This window comes from Erigeron canadensis, chromosome 6, assembly GCF_010389155.1.
Source record: "Erigeron canadensis isolate Cc75 chromosome 6, C_canadensis_v1, whole genome shotgun sequence".
Classification (NCBI taxonomy): domain Eukaryota; kingdom Viridiplantae; phylum Streptophyta; class Magnoliopsida; order Asterales; family Asteraceae; genus Erigeron; species Erigeron canadensis.
Genome location: NC_057766.1, coordinates 39,473,902 through 39,488,148, shown reverse-complemented (window position 1 = coordinate 39,488,148; position 14,247 = coordinate 39,473,902). Strand labels below are relative to the sequence as shown.

At 29.9% G+C, this 14,247-nt stretch overlaps 1 long non-coding RNA gene across 1 annotated transcript; it reads left to right on the top strand.

The window, feature by feature from the left end:
• The first annotated feature begins 2,737 nt into the window (after positions 1–2,737).
• LOC122606031 lies at positions 2,738–6,576 on the top strand. Its single transcript, XR_006324785.1, has 3 exons — positions 2,738–2,884; positions 3,272–3,377; positions 5,946–6,576. It is a non-coding gene; the product is annotated as an uncharacterized LOC122606031 (long non-coding RNA).
• Positions 6,577–14,247: the final 7,671 nt, after the last annotated feature.

Genomic DNA, 14,247 nt, shown 5'->3' with positions numbered 1-14,247 from the left:
CACATGGGTACACCTAATTTACTTTTTGCTTTGGAATATAATGAATCTAATATTTTTTCTTAAACATATATAAATGGAAAATAATTAATCTTTCTGAATATTAACTTAAAAATCCTCCTAAAATCATATGCATGTAATAAGTAGATTCCACTTAATTTATTTTTTAATCTTATCAATTGAATTTTCACATGTCATCGAGTTAGAAAGATTTTTCAAGCTAAAGAACTAGGAGGAATAATTATTCTCATAAATTATATATATATATATATATAAATTAACATGTTAATCCATGATTACCAATACGTGATTTTTTGTGTGACAGATTAGTCTTATTCTTAACAGCACACGTAAGGCCCCGGATGATGGTGAAACAAGCTGGCCTACATACAAAGCTAGAGACTTGAAATGGCCGGGCATATATGCATCCACACAATGACAAGAAATGGACACAATGATACTAATGTACTTTTAGAAAGTACAAGAAGTAAATTAGATTATAGAATTGATCAAATGGTTAGCAAATATTTCAGATTATACCTTGTTAAATATTAATGAATGGTTACTGACTTAAGTCAATATACTTTTTTCCAAATTTCCAAACTTCAAGCTAGTGCTGGGATGATGAGCTCTGACCCATAAGTCAAGTGGGCCAAAAATGTGGATTTTGAAAGTCACCAACTCACCATGCGTCCATGCGGTCGAAATGATTTTAATTATATTTAATTTTTTTCTATAATATTATTATCTCTATCTAGACAAATGCTTTTAAGGGTGTTTGGTTCAGTAGAATTAGTTGAAATTCCCCAAAAGCTAGTGAAATCTAAATTTCATTTCTCTCACTTCTTTAGGGGCCGGTGTTTGGTTCAGTATATGTTTGGTTGTTTTGAAACAGTAAATATAATAAGAAAGCTGATAAAAATAAATGAGAATTACCCTAAGCCTTTTTTGATTAAAACGACTTATTATTGGATTAGGTGAAATTAATCAAAATATGTGTTTGGCAAAAGTGCAACATTTTTTGGTAAATTGATAGATCGCATCATAATATTATCAAACTGATAAATTAATCAAATTTACCACGATTTAACATATCACTTACTTAATTAACTATGTAATATTTATAAAATCTTGTAAATAGTTAAATGATTCTCAAGTGACACAAATCATATTTTATATTCAATTATCTAGAAGGCAAATATTCATGATATTGGTGAATGATGAGTTATTATTTTTATTTTTTTTGACTAAAATGTAACTGGCTAACTTTTATTTTATCAACTATCAGTCTATCACCGATTCCAACTATCATAGTCGTCCCAAGTTATTTCCATAGAACAAGATTGAAACTTGAAACCCTTTGTGAATAAACAAATCTCTTCTAAAACCTTATAGAAAAATAGTTTATTAAATTTCAATGATATATAAATCAATCAAAATTTGCATTTAGGAAAAAATGTACTTCAGTCTGTGACATATCTCGGGTCATCTCCAATGCTCGATCCGATAATCACCCTTTGGTTCAAAGGTTGACGCGAAAGACCCAATGTGAATGGGCTAGCTTCAGTTGTCCAAGTTGAAAAGGTTATATATATATATTTTTCTTGCATATAATGGCAATAAGTGTAAAAAGGTGATATTTATAATGAGTTGTTGAAAATGGCCGGGGTGATAGTGAAGAAGGCTAACATTGTTGCTGTAATACATGAGTGGTGGTTGATGGTGTGACAGACGGAGTTCTTCTACCAAGAACTATCATGGAAAACACTTTTATTATTATTTTTTTTTTTTTAGAAAAGGATAAATGGGTAGAAACTTTATGGTCTCATGTATCATTTTGATATTCAGAACGCATACCACATAGAACTCATGTCTTACAATTCATCATCCTCGTCCATAGAGCACAAGCTAGGTATATTTCTTCACTTGCTTTTGTCAAGGTTTGAACTTGTGGTACTTTCACTATATTTCCATATTGGATGAAAAGATTATTGCGTGTAAGAAGGAGATACATGAAGGGTCGGGTCGAGGGATAAATGGAAATGGAATTGGAATTGGACCGAATTTTAGATTCATATATAACATATACATATCATCCGAATCTGTTTTCTTTGTGGTATACTTATAATGTGACAGTTTAAAAATAACTTTTGTTTAAAATGTAAAATTTTCATTATGAAAAACAGTATATAGACATTATAATTAACTACTCCATAAAATTGTGTTTTGGAGTAAAGAGGGTCTAGGGAAAGTCTAAAAAGATATATATATAATCGGCGTGACAGTGTGTAATATAATAAATGAAGATATGGAGTATCACTTTATGCAAATATATATAAGGATAGGGAGAAGGGAATCAATATCTTCCAAACACTTGCAGACAAACAAGCTTCAGAAGGGAAAAGCAACCTTTCCTTTACAACCCAAGAAAAACAACAACAAATTGTAGATTTCAAACCAGAACCACCACCGGCCACCACCATCCACCACCATCCCTCTCATCATATTATCTCTCTCATGAGAGAGACACAAGGAGAAAGATTACACTAGCTTTCTGTCTATAAATATCTTTTATCTTCATATGTGTAACATGCACCCTACATCTCTCTTTCTTTTCTTTCTTTCTTTCTATCTTGTTTGTGTCTCATCTTAAAAATTAACCACTTTTGTTTTTTTTTTTTTATCTCATATATCTTTTGCCATATCTTGAAACCCTTTTCAATAATTGAGTATAAATATATACTTTCAATTTTGATTTTGGCTCATCTTTTGCCATTTCTTGAAACCCCTTATCACTAAATGTATCTATATAGTTTATTCTTTGTTCATACACCCCTAGCTAGCTTCATGGATTCAATTCTTTATAAGCTATGGATCAATTTATGAGGTAAAAACACATTCAATTAACTATACAAAGATACATACACGGTGAGTGTAAGTATATGCCTGGCTCCCTGTATGCCATTTTCAGAGCCCACCGGTTTCTTCGGTGGCCTCCGTGGATGGCGTATGAGGAGCCAAGCATATTCCTCATTTTGTATGTCCAACTTCCATTCCATTCCATTCTACTCTTTACTTAATTTTCTATATTTTTAGTGTTTTATTTGCTAGCTTGCATGTTTAATTATATCTATCTAATAAGATATATTATTTTAGTCTTGATTCTATTGCTCAAAACTTAATACTCCTATGATTTATTGCACTAAATAGGGACTTGTAATTAATTAATAACCTGCATATATCATATATATTCTTGTTATGTGAGATTTTGTAGAGGTGCACGTTGAAGAGATGAACTGTACTTAGAAAATCAAAGTAAGATGCGTGTTGAGCTAAATCTACTTAGCTGTCTATTATGAATGATCCAATGGAGCCCTAAGGTATAGTAAAAGAAAATTCTGCGACTTTTTTGATCATCTTGGTCACCATTCCATTTTAGGGTTTTCTTTGTTACATAAAATGAAATTGCTTCGAAACTTTACTTTTCCATGATGTGATGTTTTTTTCTTCAATTTGGACAAGATTCCAAAAATGTTGATAGTAACATAACACAAACCCTGGCTCTTCAACAATCTTTTTTTTTAATACTATCATTTTACACCCCTTATGTCTCTTCTACCTCACAACATTGTCTATATATGTGTGTTTTGGATAACTCCCTAAACCACTACTACTATCTTTTATTAATCTTCATATCTAGCTACAACAACAAAACTTGTTTAATTAGATGATTTCAAAACTTTATTAAGAGTAGCTAGCATATTTAAAAAATGTTTTGGGTTCCAAGGTTCACATACAATGCACTTGACGAAATGGGGATTTTACAACAATAAAATTGATTAAACCATGGATATAGTCCCATTCATAACATTATTCACATCTCATAGTAGTTGTTATTGTATTTATGTAAACAAATTTTATGTTTAAAGCACTTTTTCTTGATAAAAATTTCTTTTAACTACATGTTGGCCCTCTATCCAATACCACAAATTAAACCATGTAATGAGACATGCCATATATGTGTGAGTACATGTAATGAAAGCTTTTATGAATTGAAAATGCATGTGTTTGAATTTAATTATGGATTTGTTAACCAGCTTTTTATAATGATACTTATAATAATTTACACAACAATAATAATGCTTCCCTGAACACACAAAGTATGAACCATACACATCATATGTGTGATTTAGGGCCTTAAAAAAGAAGTTCTAGAGTAGTCAATATTCTGATTTAAGTAGTATTAGGAAAATATGTACTATTATATGGTTTAGTAATTAGTTATTTGAATTTAAAGACTCGGCCATAGGAATGCTTTATGTACCATCATTTTATTCCACTTCATATCTTGTCGTCAAATTCCCACATCCCAAGAACATGACTCAATAGTAAACTTGATAGATACGAGAAATTTAACAAAATACTAGTATTATATATTTACAAAATATATATTACTGCAATAATTTTTTCAAACGAAAAACATTTGTATGTATTCTCTTTCATTTATCTCATATATATATGCAAAAATTGAACTCGTAACTATGGTTTTCTAAGTTATAGTTCTTTTAGTAAATACCAAGTTCCATAAATAGCTAAATTATGTGTGTAACAAATGCCCGTAAGTAAATCACTTGTTAAAAAAAATCTCATCAGCATCTTTCCTAGCTAGTGAAATATGGTATGACTTGCAAAGTTTTTTCTAGAAGATATACATATATCGCTCCATACAAGTTAATTATGAGAACCTTTAGCAAGATTAGTTGATTAAGAAAGTTGTTCGATCTCTAAACATAAAACAAAATAGATTACAAAATAAATCCATAACTTAAAGTGTCCATTTTGTTTGGATCCAACTAACAATATGTTTTTATAGTCAAATAACAAACCATAAATAGAAAGGGAAAGAATATAATCAGAAATGATACTCGTAATAATAATCATTAGTATTTGACTAGTCAATATATAAAACTCATCAAAGCTGACTACCTAGATAGATAGATAGATGCATGGTAGTCAAAAAAAGATTGTCTCTAATGTATAGGTGGGTAGGCACATGTTATAGGGAAAACTACTGAACCAGATGTATAATAATAGGAACATATCTGCCATGGAAAGTGAGAGCTTTTGCTTTGCTTTTGAACTAAGCTAGTTAGCTAGCTAGGGGTGGATTTCATATATATGTGTATTCTGCCATGGCTAAGGCTAGACTTATATATATATATATATTCACGTGCTAGATGCACACAGTGAAGGTGTAGAATGTGCATTTCCTTTTTCATGTTAATAAGGGGGGGGGGGGGGGGGGGGGGGGGGGGGGGGGGGTAGTATCATGATGATGAGAGAGAGATATGGATCCTGGTGAAAGTAAGGCTAACAGGGAATGTGTTTGAGCAGAAAGAGAAAAAGCACCAAGAGAATCTCTCTCTTTTCTTTTCTTACCTTCTTTTATCTACTCTTTCATTTTTAACACCAAATATTGCCTTTTAAAAAAATAAAATTATTTTACACCAAATTAATTAAAGTACCTCGCCAATTAAATTTCATGCTTGTTGGTGTTAATTAAGAATTATGAGTAGTTCTTAACAACCGTAACAGCATTATAGCAGGATTTTTCAATTTTGATTAACTCGTAAGATTTTGATCTTCGTCAATATGAAAACGCTCATGCCTATCTGATCAACCGCCTTGTCAATTTGAAAACGAGGAGTTTTTTCTCAACTCAAATGTACGTAATTCAACAGGTATATTTCATATCTCGTGATTGTTTATGATCAATCTTTTAATATTTTTCTAATATAACCTCCACCAAAATTATACTTGATTTCGAATTTGAAACTTCTAGTTGGAAGATTAATACTTGTAAAGTGTCACAAGTGAATGACTTTTTATAACCAATATATGTACTATACTAAATTACTTTTCAATTTATTATTATTATTTTTGGTTAGGAAATGACTTTCTCTCATCGATTTGAGAAAGTATGAAAAAGATGGTTGAGTGGGAAGGATAGAGAAGTGAAATGAACAAAGGAGCAGGTGGACCACTTCATTCCACTAGTGATTAGGGTTTTCTTTTTTGCTTGTTGGTAAAGGACCCTTTTGATGAGTTTTAGGCTATTTTTAATCTTTGACTCTAATTGGTTTTTCTAATTCCTTATGTAGGATACTTTAGGTGAATTTCCCTTTTTGTATGCTTTATTACTGACTGGCCGGAATACTGGATGGATGTGTGGGTATGAATATTTTCTTAAAAGTTTTAAAATCTTTTTAAAAATTAAAACGAAAATGTTTATACACGACTTATGTTTTATTTGAGTTTTACATAAGGATAAAGAAATTTAAGATATCTTTTTTGAGAACTTTTTTAAAAAGATAAAGGAAGGGAAAGTATTTTCTTTATTTTTCTGAAGGATAATTACGTAGGAACATTTCTTTTCTAAGAATGCAGTGATGGAGATTGACGCTCAATTTTGCTTAGTGGTAATATTAGTGTAATGAGTAGTGATAATACTACCATCAAAATTGATAAACTTACCACATGATATAAATTATATAGCATACTGTACAAGTATTTAATGAACAGTTGTAGTAAATTTATCAACTTTCGTGATACGAATATCACCACCTTAATGTAATAGATAGATCTGTTATAACAACTCTCGATTTTCTAAGTAATATTATATTTATATATGTTAATAAACTTATTGGTGTTCAAAAATAAATAAATAAATTGGTGTGACCTTTTATTATATTATGATTAATAACTTTTTAACTTATATACATATAATGTTGTGGCTGCATTATAACTTAATACTTTGGTATACTTAAGTACTTAACATGTTTTATCCATTTCTGAAAAATTTTGTTAAGTATTTAATACTTAGTTTAATTTGATAAAAAATAATAATCCATAATATAAGTTTGAGCTCAAATTTCGTTATGAACAATGTTTCTAAAAATGAATATAATAGGCATAGTTGTCGACTCGTAACTTTTGACTCGACTCGAAAACATGATTTTTTGACTCGTGACTCGACTCATAAGAGTCAGTATATTTTTAAAAACTACATAATATATCATAGTTATATATATTTGACGTCTTTAGAACAAAATATAAGTTCGTTATCTTAATAAATTTACAAAAATATTACATATTCAATAGTTTTGAGATATATAATTATAATTTGTCTCTAAATTCACAATGAAATGATCAAAACTATATAGATAACACACAAAATAATGTAACAATTTAAGTATAATATATGATATATAACCATAGTATCGAACTACAATAATTATAAGTCTGCGACTCGTGACTGAGTCCAAGTTTACACAGCGACTCGTAAAGGGTCAGGACAAAAACGATTCACCTAACAAGTCGACTCGTTTTTGGTGTAAATCGATTCGACCGTGACTCGTTAGAATTTAACAACCATGATAGTAGCAATTTCCCCTAAAATAAATTTCTTTAGAATAGGAGTTAAGGTACATCGAGAAATATGCCGCTAAGTTTAAATTTTCTCCGAAAAACAGTCATAATAACATACACATTTAACCTCATAGTTTTCTATGCATCAAATCATCAGCCAATCTCTAATATATACTTTTAAAAATAATTCCATATAATGGGTTAGTAATAAGTCTCTCACATTATATCACATCTATCACTCTCAATTAATCTTTTTATATCATCTCACGTTCTCACTTATCATGCTACACTGCGTCACATACCTTGTTACAACGTACTTCAATTGATAAATAGATACACAAACAAACTCAACATCTCTCTCTATCTCTCGTGCGACATGTCGTACACAAATCACCATATCGAACCCCATACCACATTAACCACAGTGGTGTTCCTGCTTGATATGGGGTGAATCTCGTGTCATCTTTTACCCATTGCCACCGCCCTTAGCGCAATGGAAAATAATGTCAAATTTAGCACTTGAACACAAAACCTTTATATTTTTCAAAAGAGATAATTGTAAAAAATAGAAAACATCTCTAACATCTCGTCTCATCACAACACAATATTGTCAGCTTTGCTTGCATACTCATAGCATTGTATCTGGTTACTCAAGCACATTAAACTGTAGAAATCTCCTACCATCCACTGTCAATACGCCCAAAACGCGTTGTGTTATATAAGACCAATGATGTTACTTATATCCGGGATCCCCTTGTATGTCAGTGATGTGTGCTTTCACACCCCCTCAACATAACTTAGCGTTCATTAAGTTACTTGTAACACCCCGCCATACTACAACACAATATTGTCTGTTTGCCCGTAGGCTCACGACTTAGTTTTTTGTTGCTCGAGCAAACTTTTCAAAAGGGTCAATCATATGGCACTGTTGCCACTCTAGCATGTTTAATCTGTGGAGTTCTGCTCTCATCCACAACCAACACGCACAAAACACGTTGTCTTATGTAAGACCAATGATGTCATTTATATCCAAATATCCCTTGTATGTCAGTAATGTGTGCTTTCACATCATATAATTAAATAAGTAATGTCACGTATTTAAAAGCCATGTAATTAAAAAGGAGGCCACGGTAGCTATTACGCATGTCACATGTTAGTATTTCTGTCAATAAACAAAAGTTCATTGTTAAAATATAAAAGCTTCAAAAATCATTGTTATATTCGTGAAATGGTTTAAAGATAGCTATTATTTATTTAATAAATCCTCTCAGAATTCATCCAATTAGACCATATATATTGTGAGCGTGTGTACCATTGACCATTTGATATGCTTAATTGGTATATTATATCGTTTTAATTAAACGAGTTTTATGTATAATGACATTGAGAAAATCTTTTAGGGGAAAAGAACAAATAAATTAATAGTCCTAATTAATAGATTTATAAGAGTACTGACAGGTCCTCTTAATTAATCAATTTAGATAATTTTCGTAGTCGTAAGATGAAACTATATAAAATTATCAAAAAAAAAAAGAAATAAAAAAGGTAATAATAAATGGATTACATGTGTTCAAATTTCATTATTGTATTAAAAAGATTATTGGGATAAAATCTTAAGTGTATCAATCATTTCTCCTTTATCATTTGTAAAACTAATTCATACGTTAAAGCTGGATTGAAGACATCAGCTTGATAAAAGCCACGGACAGAACTCAATGTACGAAGATTCTAACTGAAGTGAAATGTGACAACTTTCAAATCAAATTAGATAAGTCAGCCTCAAATTATTTCAGTTTCATGGTAATAATATTATTATATTTTTCGTATTATTTTAAGATTGTTTACAACTAATTAACAGGAATAGTAGTTTTACTATACTGATAACTAACATATGAAAAATGTTAAGAGATGATAATAGAAGGTTGTTAGGTATTCAAGTTTCGGTTTTAAACACTCATATATTAGCTTTTTAATCTATAAAATTCACAAAGACTTAAACATTTATTCATTAACCAAATTTTTACTAAAATTTAGTATATGAGGGGTTTTACACCTAAGGTTAAGTATCGAACAACCTCATATTCACTTTTCTCAAATGTTAATGTATTGTTTACAACTACATGTATTAAGGTAATAATTTTCAGTACAAAATAAATATGGAAAGCCTCACATGTTCATGATTAGTATGACTTGTCCTCATAGTAGCGTCCACTTCAATGTTTTACAGTCTATTGGATTTACATATTAATAGATTTTCCTGTGTCATATATCATATCAAATACACGGGGTTACATTGTTATAAAAATTATATTATTATCAAAGTTTAACTATATGAAAGCTAAAAAGCCTTATTAACTCAAAATAAAAATAGCCAAAAAATAATCCTGAAAGATGTTAACCATGTAATTAAAAATAAATATAGATGTTTCATCCAAAAAGTTGAGCTTACATGCATGTTTAGCTAGCATAAACATTGAGTGAGTGGATTTTACTTGAAAGTTTGAGATTAATCGGGATACTCTTTCTTTAAGTAGATGTCCAAAGTTCAGAATTAATGAATAATGGATTGAGCAGCATATCTTTATGCCATGTTAATAAATAAATTTACAGTCAATTTTTAAGATAAATACATGTTATGAATAATATATTAATGAAAGTGGATTACCTGTTCATCTATCAATACTTTAAAAAAAGATAACGGTACAATTACTTCAAAAATCTCAATATATTTACATTAGATTTTATTACTTTTTTTAGTAAATAGTTATATATTTATATGATAGAACGTATAATTAAGATATATAATAACTATTATATTGATTATATATTAGTTATTATTCTATTTGATATATATCAGTTGTTATTCATTATCTATTGTATTGAAATTAATGGTAAAAAGTGTAAAATCGTGATTGAAAACAGAAAAGTGTAGATTGAAATAATTATAAACTAAGTATTTAGTGGGGTAAAAAGTATAAATTATTGATGGAAATTAAAAAAAGTATAAATTAGTGAGATTTTTTCTACAAACACTAATATAAATATAATATACTAATATATTTAAATAATGATTATTAGGATTTTTGATTTATAATGAAATTAATAATGACATTATTAATTTCCAATTTGATAAAATCAAGAGCTAAATATAATATACTAACATATTTGTATAATAATTATTAGGATTTTTTATTTATAATCAAATTAATAATGACATCATCAATTTCCAATTTAATGTCTTGTTTACAACTACATGTATTAAGGTAATAAGTTTCATTACAAAATAAATATGGAAAGTCTCACATGTTCATGATTAGTATGATTTGTACTGTCCACTTCAATGTGTTTCAGTCTATTGGTTTTACATCTTATTGTTGGAACTAATTGTGATAGGAAATTTAATCTCTCATGGCTGTTAGGCTACACGGTATGCCCTGGGGAGGAGATAGGCAACGAATAGGTACCGGAGAGAATACCATTCCGCCCATCTGGCACCGGTTGGGTGGTGAGCCATTTCGTGATTGTTGTGCCTAATCCCCTCCCTACTCTTTTTGACCGTTTCTTTAAAGCCTCTTTCTTCTATTTCCCATCAACGTTAATTTTTTTTAAGTTCCAGGTTATTTTAATGAAGTTTTTTTAAGTAGTATTTCCAGATCTATATGTTGAAGAAGAAGAAGACGGCACCCTTTGACCTCCTTCTCTTTTATATTTTAATTCTTCTCGTTTAAATCATAACAATATCTAGACATTACATTTTTGACCCTATATTTTTACAATACAATTAATAACTGGCATTACTATCTGATTGTCTTGAGAAGTGGAATGTTAAATTACATTAAAAGTGTTACATGTTTCTTATTAAAGTGTAATATCTTTATAATGCAACAAGTATACTGTAATATCATTTAATTTGATAGATGTAACTTTTTTTAGTTCTTACTTTTGTTATTTGTCAAAGCTTGATATTATATTTGTTTGATAAAAATAAATATTACTCGTATATAATAAATTAAAGTTAAAAAAAGAAAAACAAAGAAAATTAAAAAAAAAATTTGGGGAAAAATAGGCAGACATTCCCCATAACTAGAAAGGAATAAACGCTTGAGTGATAACCGGGAAAGGTTAGGGAGGCATACCATCCACCCATATGGGTGATGAATCCTTGTTCTATATTGTGTTTGTACTAGTCTTTTTATTGCCTAGCTAGGTGCTTTGCAAATGCATTTTAATAAAATTATTGTTGTTCAATAAAAATTTAATAAAAATTTACGAAAAAATCTTACATGTTCATGATTATTATGACTTGTCCTCACAGTAGTGTCCGCTTCAATTGGTACCAGTTTTAACCAACACAGTGCTTTTAAAGCGACATGGTGGGACCCCATAACCAGTTCAACTATCGAGTAAAAAATAATAATTATTTAATTAATTGACAAAGCGTGTTAGTTTGGAGTTGTAAACGTGACATTGATAAACAAAACCGATGATAAGCGAACAGGGAGACTGACAGAGAGTCGAACGTACTAACGGAAGAGATAATTACATAATTGTCACCGCCTGGCTTTTAAAACAAACACATAGTATTTACAATAATGCCACGGCGTAATTTTTAAAAAATCTTTTTCCCATTCTCTCTTTAATGTATTTTTTTATTTGATCTCTGCTAACGTCAAATATATAGAAGAATAATGTTATCTCCCCTCTAGACAATAAAGTAAACATACATCCAATCATCGCACAAGACATCCTGAAATGTCATTTGGATTAAAGGGTTTTCTCCATTTTAACTTTTCCTACAATACATTCAAGGAGCATACAGTGAGATAAAAATTTGCAATTATTGTTTTTTATGCTGAAAAAATTAATCCACACTCCCTGGCCATTTATCTATCAAGTACCATCGCAATGTTCAAAAAGAATAAAAAATCAAGTACAATCGGACATTATATGTATTATTCATCACAAGCAGTTCTTACCGTTAATACCTTCACGTTATGTAAATCTAGAATCTGTTCTATAAGCCAACCTAAACGAATGCTTGTTTTTTACTAGTTAATAATATTTTTTTCATATTAAATAAACCAAGATGTTTGATAATGATGTTTCTTTTTGAACGACATTTGATAATGATGTACACAAGAGTACTAGATGTGTCATGTATGGAGGTAATTAATGATGTACAAGTATATGTTGATGGACGAAGTAGACTATATTTTGAGTTTAATGTTTCTTTTTAATAGCATTTTTTAATTTAATTAACTGTAGCCTTATATATTCAACCTTTCCACCCTTTAACAGGCTTTTGCAGGTTTTTCTTTTTCTTTTTAGTTTGATTTATTGAAAATTGTAGCAAACAAAGAATGTTAATTTAGAGATATTGTATGCGGGTTTATCTTGAGATTTGTATTCTTTATGTCTATTGGCTCTGGTTTTATTTATTTTTATATTCACATTATTTGGGTCCACCAACGGATGGCTTTCTTGGTATTTGAATCCCATGTAGCCATATCTCTATCACCTCTTTTGTTTGTTTTGACATGGCATGTTAGAATAGTAGATAGCAGCTCCCGTGTTTTTACGAGTATTTTCTAATTTTTTAGATTACACAAATAAATATTTACGCGGCGTATTTTCCAGGTATGAAACCAGTGAATTAAATAAAGCCCAAAATATAATGTAAGCATACTATTTTTCGTAATTTAATTTTTCTTTTAAGGAAAAATATTAGATAAAACATGAAGTATAAAACAAGAAGATTATGTAAAATTCAGGGGATGTTATGTAAAATTCGGAGGTAAGTATGTTTATCAAATTCAAAGGTTTAATTCGTAATTTTTTTAAAGTGACAGTATCTAAGCTTGGGTAAGTCTACAGTACAGATCATTTTCCTTTTTTTTAATTGTCTGGATAAACTTAACACAATTTATGACATAAGAGCCAAAAGAAATTATATTATTATTATTATTTTGTTTTTCATAAAACGGTGTGTTAATTGATTAATGGTTTGAACCCTAACAGTGACATCCAAGCGGACAGTATGCTGGCTGTTGAAACCCGAAGGCACCCCTGGAAACCAAAGGTGCGATAACACGGACCTTACGCGTTTGAAAAGGTAAGTACCTGAAAGCATGAGGAATTAAGATTGGATCCTTGGTTTTAAGCTAACATTCCCTCTCCTAAAATCCCCAAAGAGAGCCCAAGTGACCACTTGATCTAACGGATATAAGATCATCTCCAAACACAATGTACCTGCCAAAATCCAAAGCAAGCATAGTGTAATATCAGTATGTCATGGTTATAACGTTAATATCACAGCTAAAATGCTTAATTACTTTGTCTCCAAACAAGTTGAAGACATATTATATAACTACAAACTTTTTCTATTTTATTTTTTAAGCATATTTGTGTATGCATAATGTTTTCTTATATAATATAGATGATGACATGATATTAATTGCAAATTGACTTTCAATACTGGAGGTAAAACAAGTTTTATATATTGGTTTTATTTTTATATTTTAAAACAGTTTGTTAACATGTTACATGTTACACTATGTTTGAGGATAGCCTAATGTTATTCTATTTGTTACATGGATTACAGCTCGAATGGCTCGACCACCTTAATTTCTAGTCTTATTTGCTAAATTAAACAAATACTTCGTATATGCTTTGTATCAGTTACACGTTTTTAACAGAACTGCTGGATAAAGAAAGGTATATGTGGCAGGGCATGTGTACCTATATTGACCAACAAAGTGACACTAGTATTGCATGTGTAGATACTTGACCACCTATATGTTCTCTCAAATTAACTAAAGAATA